Consider the following 13546-nt stretch of genomic DNA (forward strand, 5'->3'; position numbering starts at 1 on the left):
CCGCCGCGAAATAGCATAAGTACCCTGGGTTTGAAGCTTTTCAGAATCAGGCTTCGAAGCCGTGCCACAGGGAATTCAAAGGCGACCTATGAAAGTATGTACTCGTACCGAAGTAATTCGATGTCGACGGTTTGATAAGTGGATGCGTAATCAACACGATCCAGCGGCAATATTTTCGATTGTGCATTTGACGTATCGAAAATGAATTGTTTATGTATGCACGCAGGTTCTAAAGCTCAACAACATGTGCGCGACCGCGATGGTCGAATTGAGTTGGTATTACAACTTTGTTTCTGAATTCAGCCCCTGGTTTCATAGCGTCTTTGTTTTGTTAATTAAAGTTTCGGTGAAGTATGGCCGCGAAATAGAAGATTTAATTAATTCAATTAACATTGGATGTAGGTCTTTATCACCGTTTTGTGCTTTTATTTGGATGCTCATATATTATTCGGGCTGACGTTTTTATTACTTTATCCCGCTAAGCAGGAAATTAAACAATAGGATGTTTTCTCGGGACCTATTCATCACACGTCTTCCCTTTTTGGGATACAAAGTAATAGAAAAGCTTACTGTTCAATTTAGCCTCCCCTAACTCCCGAATACCTACTACACTCAAGAAAAATGAAAACAGGTGACTTTGTATGGTGATTCCATTATGTAGTAGTATGCCAAATGGTATGCGGCGCGGCGCATCGCATCGCATAAATCGCATTTAATACCATGTAGTTACTTGGGACCAATCTAGACACCACGCTCAAAATGACGATTTTTTTCCCGCTTTCTAAACTCAGAAGTTTGCTCGTAAAGGTGGTAGCTAATAAAAAAAGATAATAGGACATTATCTTGATTAAGTTCTAAAATACATTTTTATTAAATTACAAATCGACAAAAATGAATCAATAAAATTTTCTCCCTAAAGCTAGTAATTTGACTCTAACACTTGTCACTTAGCACGGGCAGACAGACGTCGAAGGAAAAACTAATAATCCGTCCGTGAAACGAGCCGTCCAATTTGGGAGAAGTGCTGCGGGACATTAATCTTGATCCCCTCATTAGTCAGGAATCACGCAAAAATAAAAGACGTACGAGTGTGCCCACTGGCCAGTGACAAAAGATGGTGTTAGTGATTAGTTGATCTTTTGTTGTCAGTTGGTGGCGATTGAATGGACAGCTCCCTCGCATCTGTCATTGATTAATTATTTCTGACAGGGGCGTAGTTACCCTAGGGCCATCCTGGCCATGGCCCGGGGCGCCAATACTCCAGGATGCCGCCCCTGGCAGATTGCATTTTGTTCTTCTTCCTTGACTTCTGGGGCGGCGAAACTTATTGGCCCGGGTGCCAAATTTCAAAATACGCCCGATTTCTGAGTATCAATTAGGTACCTCTTGGTACCTAATGCTGACTGCTGATGCTGATGGTCTGTTAACAATATTTATGCAGATTTTTACAGCGGATTACAAAAGAGAGAAAGTTTGAAGAGGCAGGTTAATTTATCTGAAATTCCCTACAGGTAAGTATTTATTTAATTTGAACTTGACGATCAAACAAATCTCTTATCTCGTCAACGTGGTCAAGCCAATATAATTCTAAACGTAAGTTACATTAATTAAATGTAAGATTAAAGTTAAGAAACATTCATGAACTGATAAATAGGTACTAAACAAAATAGGCACGTTATCATTATACTACAATCAAGTAAACGCACACATATATAAAATCTCGCAACATTGCACGCACACATGCTCAAAATATTCACCTGTTGCTATACGTCTGTATTGAGAGGCTTCGCTGGCTGGTCCGGCGCAGGTTTTGAGTTCTCCCACTTCGCGCTACGGACTCACGTTCGCGCGCTATCTCTTTCTTGAGTATCGTGATCGTAGCTGATAGCGATACTCAAGCATGTCTGTAGCACCACGTAGTCGGTAAGGTAGTAAAACTGCTTTACCGACAGATCAACTGGATCAACGGTCTTTCGTGGTTCATAGCGGATCCAACTTAGTTTCAACTTAACGTCGCGTCGCTGACTGCGTACGAAGCGATTTTTCGCTAGTTTTATTTAAGTTATGTGTTAACACGTTGATTTTTGAATTAGGAAACGGTTAAGTTGCGTTCTGTGACAGTGTTTTTGAGTGATATTGACATTTGTGGAAGTTTGGTAACACAGCCTTCATCTCGGTGAATGCTGGCTTAAATCTCGCCAGGTACCTCAGTTCGTTGTAAGTGGCTGTGCAAAGTTTAAATTTGAATTTGTGTCGGATGACCAAAGGTGGTTCTTGGGTGTAGTGCAACTGTGTTGTGAATAAGTGCCACTGAATAAGGATTGGGACATTCATTTCAGGATTACACAGGGTATGTAGCTGTCAAAATATACACTAATCTTAACATATTATATGCCGATTAGTTATTAAAAGCTTAATCATAAGAAATTCTGCCCCCTAATATGGGTAGGTATAAGATTTAGATACTGGCTGGAAATAAATTACTTATAACAAAATGCCAAATAAAAAAAAAACAAATAGACCAAGTAAGTACACAGTATACTTACCTACTTAGACCAGGTAGGTTAGTTCTTAAAACCTATTTTGTATTTACAATATTTTTCTAAATGGGTTAATTAATGTTGAAAAAGAACATTACCATCAGCAGGAGCAGAATGAGGTAAGGTAAGCGGGCGTAAATGTCCAAAATAATCTATACCACACGACTATCGTTGAGAGTAAAATAAAATCGTGTAGAATAATTTGAAACTTTCCGTTTATTTTACTATTTTTTTGCCGACTGTACATACCTAAACAGGAAATCATAACTCCATGGAGTTTAGAATTTCAAATGAGCATAGGTACCTCTGTCACTAACAAATAAAGTTGGCGATAGACGGAGTGAAAGGAAACGACTGGTTATGAAAATTAAGATAAAGCCAGCTTCGACACCTCAGTTGTAAATAAAAATAGTTATAGGTTATAAAATGATTAGCGGGTAGGTATTTTGAAGTATTAAAGGTGTTAATATGGTAGTATTTTGGTAGGTTAGATAACCTATAGGTACTTATAGGTATACCTAGCTAGTCGTATGATGGTCTCTATGACGTTCCTGCAAATCTCTCTTGGTTGGACTTAATTAAAAAATAAGGTTACATACATACATACAATTTCCAAAAAATGTCTACAAACATTTTACTTGACAGCTACTCCGTATAAAAATAAACTGTCATAGAGAAGAGACCATCATTCGACGCGAGTCGAGGTATAAATAGTAGGTATAATAAAATTAACCTAGAATTGGACATTGGTATTGGTACCTACCTAGGTGTATGTAGATTGTAGGTACCTACGGTCAAGGAATTTGATTTCTGTACCATTTCGTACTTTGTCAAAAGGCATGCGGTCACAGTGACAATACCTATTATGAGATTGCCATTTCATATACCTAGTCAAAAGAGCCGCACTGAACCTCGTAAGAACTGAATGGGGCTCGAAAGCCGCAGTTTGCAAAACTCTGCCCTAAAACAAATGACAATCACAGCTCTTTTTAATAAAATAAATGTCACTCTGCCGCGTCGCGTTGGCACCACTGTCGCTTGAGATGCAGCTAAGTCTTTAGACACCTTGATGTAGTAATATTAAGTTAGGTGTTCACGTGCGACACGTGAGCGAACGTCCTTTACGGCTACCACCAGTTTTGACATTGACATAACGCTCACGTTTACGTAACTTACTTTCTATGCATCTCGCTCGTACTCGCATATGCGAGCAATAGTGCAAGCGAGATGTACAGAAAGTAAATTACGTAGACGTGAGCGTTATGTCAATGTTAAAACTGATGGTAGAGGCTCTTATAAAGAACATCAACGCGTTGCATACGTAAATATTATAAGGGACACAATCCTAAGGGTGTTCCTCGTAGTACGTCTGCAATGCGATTAATATGTATGTAGTATAATTAGGTACGTGTGTACGTAAAACGGGGTGAAAAGACACGATTTTCAACTTCAAGGACGATTTTCGCCAATAATCCAAATGATAAAAGTAAAAATTTTGATATAATTTTTTGAGTCTTGGTTAGTTCTTCAATTTTGCATTTGTGAAATAAATTTTTAATTACCCAATTCAGAGAAAATTAAAGAAAACTACCTGTTTTCTGCATATCCTTAAAACGGGCTCCATAGACACAAGAAAGGGGTGAATAGAAATATTAAGTTTTAGTTGTCATAGGCATCGAATTTGGTCATTATTATACTGATACTCTATTGGCAAATGGTATATATATTTGTTAAACAGCTATTTCATACAAAATTATTTTTTGTGTACTTTATACGCATTCCAAAAAAATTAATTTTAGAGATGTACGTTTTTAATCAACTTGAAAGAAAAAGTTCAAAATTTCTCTATTCACCCCGCGATTTCTGTTGATCCCGTTTTACGATACTATAATTACACTGATTGTGTGATTTGTGTGCAATTAGTAACAAGTAGTAGTATCGTAAGGCCAATGTGAGCAGCTAAATCTAAAAAAAATAACATTGAAAGGTAACGAAGAATAGGTGTTTGGAAACTGCAACCTAAAACGATTTTTAATAGTATACCCCAAATAACCACGGTATGGGTGCCGCAAGACGGGCGAGGATCTGGTAGGCCCAGACGGAGATGGCGGGATGACCAGGGCGCATATCTTAACGACTGGCCGGAAATTGCTCAAAATCGAGACGAATGGAAATCGAGGGGGGGAGGCCTTTGCCCAGCAGTGGGACACTGTATAGGCTTATATAATAATAAAAAAAAAACAATAATACGATATTAAACTTACGGCTAATATTATATCACTTACATTTACATCTCGGACGTTCATGGTTCATGAGCATTCGTTAATGGAGACGTGCCTTAAGATACGATGAAGTTTCTTTAACACTAAACGCATTGTCTACGGAACAGAAACACATTCGCAGATAAAGATCTTAAACACTTCCTTAAGTGGAACCAATTTCATCCCGCCCGCATTTAAACACTTGGCGTTGGCTTTTGTTCTTTTGAAAACTTTTTATGTAAGTACTTGTTTAGATTGAGTTCGATCCCGTTGAGATCGCTAGGAACTGGATAGGTCGAAGCTTCGTAGGATAGGTCGTTATAAAGATCCTAAAGGATTCTGAATTATGATCTACCGCGTAAAACGTAAACGTATATACGTAGAAATTTCATAGATCTATTTGTATGTCATAACATCATAACATTGAAGTCCTATGGTGTAATTTCCTACCGTAAGTAAGACCGTCAGACAGTCTGGCACTGGTAAGACATTAAGTTTATGTCTTCAATGTTGAGATAATGCAATAGAAGATCTATGTAACGGCCAAACCATAGTTTATGGCTTAGGAAATTGGCTTTTGCTGAGATCTGATAACTTTTTTTTACAAGTTAGGCAGTCTTGACCGCCAATTTTACGTAAAATGTTTTTTGTGGTACTTACCTTTATATCTAAAATCACCACTAATATACCTATGTGTTTCAAATCAAATTGAATTAGTCTTACGATTTTTCTAACGCTACCAACCTACTTCACAAACTTGTTCCATAGATACTCACCTACACACAAGTCTCAACGCTCTAAGCAAATAACAGTATTTGTTTCTCGACGAAAATCTCAATAAATCGGAACTTGTAAGTACCTACTTGAAGCTACAAGAGGTGACTCTGCGCATTCCTTGGATGCCTCCAATTGGGCTTGAAGGGGGGAACTAAATGCTCCGATTTACCGATGATTGTTGGAAATTGAAGCTTGTGATACTGACCGGCGTCGGACGTGACATAGTTCAGCAATTTTATGAAATAGGTACCTATTAGATACCACGAAATATAATATACCTACTGTATAAGTACATATCATTGCTATGCACTCTTGTCACTCTATGCAGTAATGCAGTTTCACAAAACAAACGGGTTTATCTGCATACTTAACTTAATGTTGTAATTGGTAAGTACGTTACTATAAATTGTCGTGCTTGATTATCGCTACTTCTTTATACACAATAATTCATTGCAATAGCGTAATAATGTCAAAATACTGATGTCATTTTTAAATCCCAGACAAGTACGAAAATTACAGTTGGATTGGCAGATTGAGTATAAGAGATTCATCAATCAAACTGTCATTTAAGTATCTGGGATAGGTATAAAAACGTTACCTAAACTTAATATAACAGGTATTGAGTACCTACCCTCCCTTCTAAGGCTAATATATGAATTTACAAAAAACTTAAACGTGATAAATAATTGACACGTGACGTCTATCCGACAGCCTGTCGATCATTCACCTTTCGTTTTAATTTTGTCGATGTGATAATATTACGATACGCTAAATGCGAATGTACCTAACTGTTCATTTTACGATTGCCTCTCGCAATCATCACCGTCGATGCGATTATCGATAAAATTATAATGCATCTGTAAAGCGCGCGGTAGTTTTGTTTATGCGATAAACGCAGCGTTAAACGCATGCGTTAACGGAATGTGTGAAAAATTACAAAACGCTTACCGCTGCGTTTACCGCGTAAAACAATAGGTCTATACCTATACACACTATAGACACTATTGTCATTAGATTATCTAATCTAAAATGTCATTTTCCTAAATTCCGTTGATCGCATGCTTTCAACGCTGCGTTTGTCGCACAAAACAACCGCCGCGCGCTTTATAAATTGGTCGTGCGATCCTTAAGTTTCATAATCATAATACCTTTTTAAATAAAAACTTTTTACAAAAAAAAGCAAACCGACTTCAAAAAGGATGAAATAAAATATTATCCTTTTTGAAGTCTATGCGTTACCAACTGATATGTTTGAAGTCGGTGCCAAGCCAAATTTTGAAGCATACCATGATTTTGGTGCGATTCGATAAGGATGTACCTACGTTGGATTACCTTACACGACGACAATGAACATACTTTCTGTAGGTACAGTCGACGTTAAAAATATGTTTACACTTTTCGCCTTATAACAAAGGTGTAAGGTGCAAAAGTGTAAACATATCTTTGACGTCGATTGTATCTAAGAACACACCTCAGAACACACGATCAAACCTTCTTGGCGCAGTCTGTACCATGTTTGTCGGCACATTAGTGGAAATCCAATGCATTTTTTTTCCGTCGTATTTTTTAAAGAGCATTTCTTACTAATGCTCGAACAGTCTATAGCACGCAAGTGTGAGATTGGGACTGAGTAATTTCCCGTCCCTTATCCAGAGGACTACATTTCAAAATATAAAACAATTCAAGAAATTTACCTTCTTGCCAAATTTCACCTAAAGCGGTTCAGTTGTTTAGCCATGAAAAGGCGACAAAGAGGCAGACAGAATTACTTACACATTTGTAATAGTTATTAGTACAGTTCTAATGCGATTTATAGCCATAAAGCTGATTATTTTTGACTGGTATTGTTACTACTTGGCTTGGCACCGACTTCAAACATATCAGTTGGTAACGCATAGACTTCAAAAAGGATAATATTTTATTTCATCCTTTTTGAAGTCGGTTTGCTTTTTTTTGTAAAAAGTTTTTATTTTTCCATTTTTAGTTTTAACGCATTGTTAAGAGCGCGACGCATGAATGAAAAACAAGATCATGTTTAACACTAAATTCGTGTACCTATTTCTTTAATAAATATGTAATCAGGAATTTTCTCGAGTCCGCCTGGGAAGTTATAATTCCTGTCACTACTACACTAAATCCATCCTCCGCCCCGCCACTGACCTAATCCCTCAACGCCCCGATCACTCAACCTCACAGAGCATCAACCCCTGATCCAGGAACCCCTCGACCCTGAACCAGAAATTTTCTCGAGTCCGTCTAGGAAATTATGATTCCTGTCAACTAAATCCATCCGCCCGCCCCGCCACTGACCCAATCGCTCAGCCCCCCGATCACTCAACCTCACAGCACATCAACCCCTGATCCAGGAACCCCTCGATCCTGAACCAGCAACCCTTCAACCGCCATTCCCCGACCCCTTAATCCCTGACCCCTTAACTCCTAACCCTAATCCCCGATCAGTAGCCTTACCAGCTTACCACGAGTTTGACATTGATATATTCGCTAGCATGTTTGTAACTTGCTTCCTATGCATCTCGCTCGTACTAACCTTAGTGTGAGCTAGATGCATAAAAAGTTACATTTAGATGCATCTTGTTAGGGAATAACGACTTGTTAGCGAATGTGTTAATGTCAAACTCGTGGTAAGGCTTAGACATGTGCGCCGCGCCGCCGCGCCGCCGCCGCCGACGATTTTTCCACGCCGCCGCCGCCGATAAATTTGACCGGCGTATAATCGGCGTGGGAAATTTTGATACCTAACGTATCTTATTGCATTTTGCGTAGTGAGTAGATAGTATCAGACATATAATTTGAAGATCCTTATGCTTTTTCGCTTATTATTTGCCAGTGAACCAAATTAGCATCATTTTTGTCGTTGCGGTGTTAGCTGTAATAACGATTTAGCGTTAATTTAAACAAGATCTAGTTTCTGGATCACAGGTTATTATTTAATATTTTATCGCACAGCTTTTTTGTAAAACGCATTTTGTTTTAGTCTCTTGATTGTCAATTTAATCAGTGAACTAAAGTCAAGAAAATTGCAAGTATGCATATCCTAGGACATAAAAATGCTATTTTCTTCTTAGAATCTCCAGCCAACATTCACTACGATTATAATTGCGTATTTTATGATATCTCGTGTGATGCTGGTGACGCGCATAAGGGTCATCATATGATAGATATGGTTTGATTTATTTATCATATAATATAGGTAGTCATTTTATCGTGATTATCGGCTTCTTTACTTAACAATATATATTTCAATCAAAGTTATAATAGTCAGGTTAAGCAATTACACTTATAGGAACTTAAATCACCAAGGGTCATCATAAGCTACCAGTAAAGAAAACAAAGTAGACCTTAATATTCCATAAAACTCTTTTATGAAATACAATGTATTATCTCATAAAAGTTTTTCAAGCGATTTTACGTTAGAGGGCTCGTCTTTCAAATCTTTGAGTAGTCGCTCGCAGTATGTAGGTCTGAAGACACGCGGGTTTTCCCCTGCAAGTGCCATGCGACACGGGACACTTCAAAGACATTCTGTTGAGCGAATCAACCTGGCGTTTACTTTCGAAAACGATGACATCTTTATTCTAACATACATTTCTGATAATTCAGTTCAGACAAATGTAAAGTAGTTCATCATTCTCTCTCTCTCTCTCTCCCTAGCTATCCATCCCACATGGTGGCGGGGTCAGCTTTCCCGCTTAACCTTCTCCACTTCGCCCTGTCCACGACATCGTCCTCGGATAACTTGCACTCACTCATGTCCTTTAGCACTACATCCTTCCATCTTGTTCTGGGTCTGGCCCTAGATCTTCGACCTGGGATGGAAAGTTGTAGCGCCAAATTTCCTACGTAGTCAGAAGGCCTTCATTTTACGTGATCATACCATCGCAGCCTGCTCTCCTGCATTTTATCGGCAATGTCGCGCACGCCCAGGCTTCCTCGTACGTATCGTTACGGATTATGACGAGCCTGGTAACGCCGCACATCCACCTCAGCATCTTCATCTCGGCAACAATGGTATGCACGTGTCTTTGAGTCGTTGCCCACGTCTCGCTGCCATACATAAGAACCGGCCTTATTATACTTTTGTATACCAGACCCTTGAGTTTGACCGGCATTCTCCTGTCACACGTAACACCAGTCACTTCTCGCCATTTTAGCCAAGCAGCGGCTATTTGGTGTTGAATGTTGCATTCCACATTCCCAGAATGGTGCATCATACTACCCAGATACTTGTACTGATCGCACATGGTGACTAGTTGCCCATCGATGGAAATTGGGCTATTGTCGCTTGGATCTGGCTCGTTCAGGGACATGAATTGGGTCTTTGCAACACTCAACACTAAAAAAACACTAAAGTAGTTCATCATTATATCGTAAAAAATATTTTATAATGATTTATGTGTTTTATTTGTATTCCGCTTACAAAGTCATTATAGGTATTGCATAGAATGTAGCGTTTTAAAGTACCTATATATGTATATTATTTTTATGTTAATATTTAAACATACCGTTGGTAACCGTCAGGTTAGTAAGAAATGGTTGCTAAATGCCAAGTGACGTGATGGGATATAATTTTCGACAATAATTTAGAAAACACTCATAATATGTTTTAGATAGCCTAGTAAATACTCAGAAAGCTTTAATGTAGAGTTTCTACGGCCACGTTCTCATGCAGTATCAAAAATTCTGCCACGCCGATTTCACGCCGATCACGCCGCCGCCGCCGGTCAAAAAATCATCGGACGCCGCCGCCGATGATTTTGCCATCGGCGCACATCTCTAGTAAGGCTACAGTTGCAGTACATCAAATTGGTGGTTTTCGGAAGCAAATGCTCGAGTTACTTTAGAAAACCCCGAAATCACTTAACACGTGCCTTTAAAAATTGAGGAGTTCCCTCAATTCCTCATGGATTCCATCATCAGACCAGAACCAAAAATAATACGGAAACACCTTGGAGGTAACTTCTTCCAAACAAAAAAAGAATTACTCAAATCGGATCACAGGTGCCGGAGTAATCGCTGAACATACTTACATTTAAAGAAATCATCATCATTATCATCAAAATAATCATCATCATCAGGTCTACTTCATCAAATTGGTGGTTTTCGGGAGAAAATGCTCGAGTTGCTTAAGAAAACGCCCAAAACACCATGCATGTGCCTTTAAAAATTGAGGAGTTCCCTCAATTCCTCATGGATCCCATCATCAGAACAGAACCAAATTAAAATGGGACCAACTCGGAGGTAGCTCCTTTCAAACAAAAAAAGAATTACTCAAATCGGACTACGGATGTCGGAGTAATCGGTGAACGTACATAGAAAAAAAAAAAAAAAAAAAAAATAGCCACAACCGAATACAGAACCTCCTCCTTCTATGAAATTGAAGTCGGTTAATAAAATATCATGCCCTTAATGAGTACCAATTTAGATGACAAAAATGCCACACATCTCTAATAAAGATACAGACCCTAAACATGAAGCAGTTTTAAGACATTTTAAGTTCCATCTTTAACCTCATCGTCACGTACAATCATTCGTTTTTTTTTATATTTTTATTGCTCTTAAGGTCTTAAGGAGTATCACCGCTGAGCAGTACGAGTATTTTATATAAAAACTGAAATGTTTAGAATGCAACATACGCAACATAGTGACTAAAGATGATAGACAGGTGTACATTCTTTAATACAATAAAATATTATCTAAATAGCAATGACGAGGCACCCTTCTGAGTTTCTAGCGAATTATATAAAAAGCTAAATTCCTGGTACTCACCGATGAACATCATGTAGGTATAAGTTATTCTCAGGGCATGTGTTAAGAGGCAAGTATTTAACAGTGATCACTGAATTCTTTGCCGAACATCTGGTTTTATTTTAATTGTATGTCGACGAAAAACGTGTCCAAGACTCCTGTACGTAAGGTACACTATACCTACCTACCACTATAAGTACATTGGCTCTCCGATTAAGACTTAGTGCACATTGACTCCTCTTCATAAAGCGTTATTACCGCGACGTTGCCAGATTAAGGCATTCTTCTACTTGTAAAACATTATACCTTGACCCCGTAAGTAGTTAATCACTCAGTTGCATCTTAGATCCTGCATCATTTTATGCTAAAACGACCCAACTTTACCCATTAGCACAAAATTCTTGTAGATATACAAACCTAGACGCAATTGAAATGGGTGGTCACGCTTTTATACTAAATATTCTGGTGACCACTGCTCCATCTAGTAGAATTATTAAGGCCAGAGCACACCGGCTGCGTGTGCGTGACGTGCACGTGCGCGTGCGCTAAAATGTTGGAGACGCACACGTCACGCAAGCGGTGTGCCGTCTCTCATAAGGATCTTTATACTACAACGCCGCACGTGCACGTCTACGCACACGCATCCGGTGTGCACATAGACCTTGAATCTGTGGATTACGCACAGTTGTTATTAAAGATATTCAGGCCACATAACAATGGTTACCTCGTGATCTCGACTCGTCAGATCTCGCACGACCAATATGAACACGTCTGGTGGTTTCATTCCATCTGTTTTCCAAGTCTGACAGGTGACGAAGAGTAATTGAACCTGCTTTAAATGGTCGGGCTTGTAGTGGAATTGCATAAAATTGTTCCACTGAAACCATTATGAGTGGTATAAAACGATAAAATAGCTGAGTGCGATACATTTGTGTCAGGTTCGATTGTATCACGTTGCATAATGCGATGCGAACACAAACGGTTTTTATAGGTAGTAGCTATATTATTGATCAATACAAAATCGGTGTTTTTCGCTCAGTTGATAATAATATAATTCTAACATAAGCAGGGAGAATACCTAAAGACTGATGTTCTATTGCGATGGAAAAGCCATCCAATATTATTATTTTTGAGAACAGTTTAAATGGAGTTTGTTGCGTTAGGTATGTGTGAAATCCATTTATGAAGGCAATTATAAATGTGAAATATGTAAATCTGCCTCTGACACAGATAAAATTAAATTTGGCATGTAGAAACTTAATCCCTGGGGGCGAACACTGAACAGTCGAACATGCTACTTTATTTATGGAAATCAACCCCCAGGGCGGGGAAATTACACAGTCAGAATCCCACGCGGTAGGGCTGCGGGCACAGTTTTTATCGAATTTAATAGAGGAAGCATTCCACGGGCTGTCCTTTGTCCCGTACAAACTTTCGCGTAGTAGAACTTTGTTTTCGGCGTTTAAAGCCGATGAATGTTTGTTCGAACATATTTATGACCTTTTGTCAAAGAAAACCAAAAACGCTTTTCCTCCAAATCTTCAGAAAATTCGCGTTTGTAAGGGACAACGGTTAGACAACTTAATGGAATGCTCCAGAGACTTGTGAGAATCAGTTTTACGCTCGATACCTGCATCAAAGCTGCATTAAGGCTCCTTTAGACGATGCGTAAACTCGCATGCGAGTTTCATTACATTGCGGTTTTTGATCGGTCGGTTGAATTGGACGTAACCAACAGTCCGCAATGTAACTAAAATCGCATGCGAGTTCGCGCGCCGTCTAAATCAGCCCTCAACCTTCAATAAAAGATCAATGAAATTTTGAAAAATCACTTTCGTTTCGATATTCCCAAATTTCGACAGGCCAGAGTTCTCACGAGACGGCGGGCGGGCCCCGAGGAATCTCGTGAAAGTTGGCCGAGTGGATCAAGTGGATGGCCGGAACTGGTTTGGTGAATCGGCAAGTGTAGGTGCCGCGAGCTAGGAAGCTTCGTTGGGACTTTTTTCTACCATACTTTTAGCTATACAACATACTATACTCTGTATCTTTAGGTATTTAAATAAAAGTAAACAAAATCCCTCAAATGGCTCCTTAAGCCAGTTGAGGGTAGATGAAAATATTACACGATCAAATAATTGTAGGTTAAAGTCAGGTCGTTCAGTGACTGATCCAGGCGGTTTTGTAATTGGTCGGTTAACCAAC

General features: G+C 38.9%; 1 protein-coding gene across 3 annotated transcripts in view; it reads left to right on the forward strand.

Moving 5' to 3' along the window:
- The window catches only part of LOC134796685 (apoptosis-stimulating of p53 protein 2), a 288939-nt gene that overhangs the window by 18728 nt on the left and 256665 nt on the right, over positions 1–13546 (forward strand). The window contains exon 1 of one of the 3 annotated variants that reach the window (XM_063768848.1): positions 2016–2350. The exons of the other annotated variants lie outside the window; for them this stretch is intronic. The gene's annotated coding sequence lies outside the window, so the exon portion shown is untranslated. Of the gene's footprint in view, positions 1–2015; positions 2351–13546 lie in introns of those variants that run through there. 3 annotated transcript variants of the gene reach the window in all.

Source organism: Cydia splendana, chromosome 14 (genome assembly GCF_910591565.1).
Source record: "Cydia splendana chromosome 14, ilCydSple1.2, whole genome shotgun sequence".
Lineage (NCBI taxonomy): Eukaryota > Metazoa > Arthropoda > Insecta > Lepidoptera > Tortricidae > Cydia > Cydia splendana.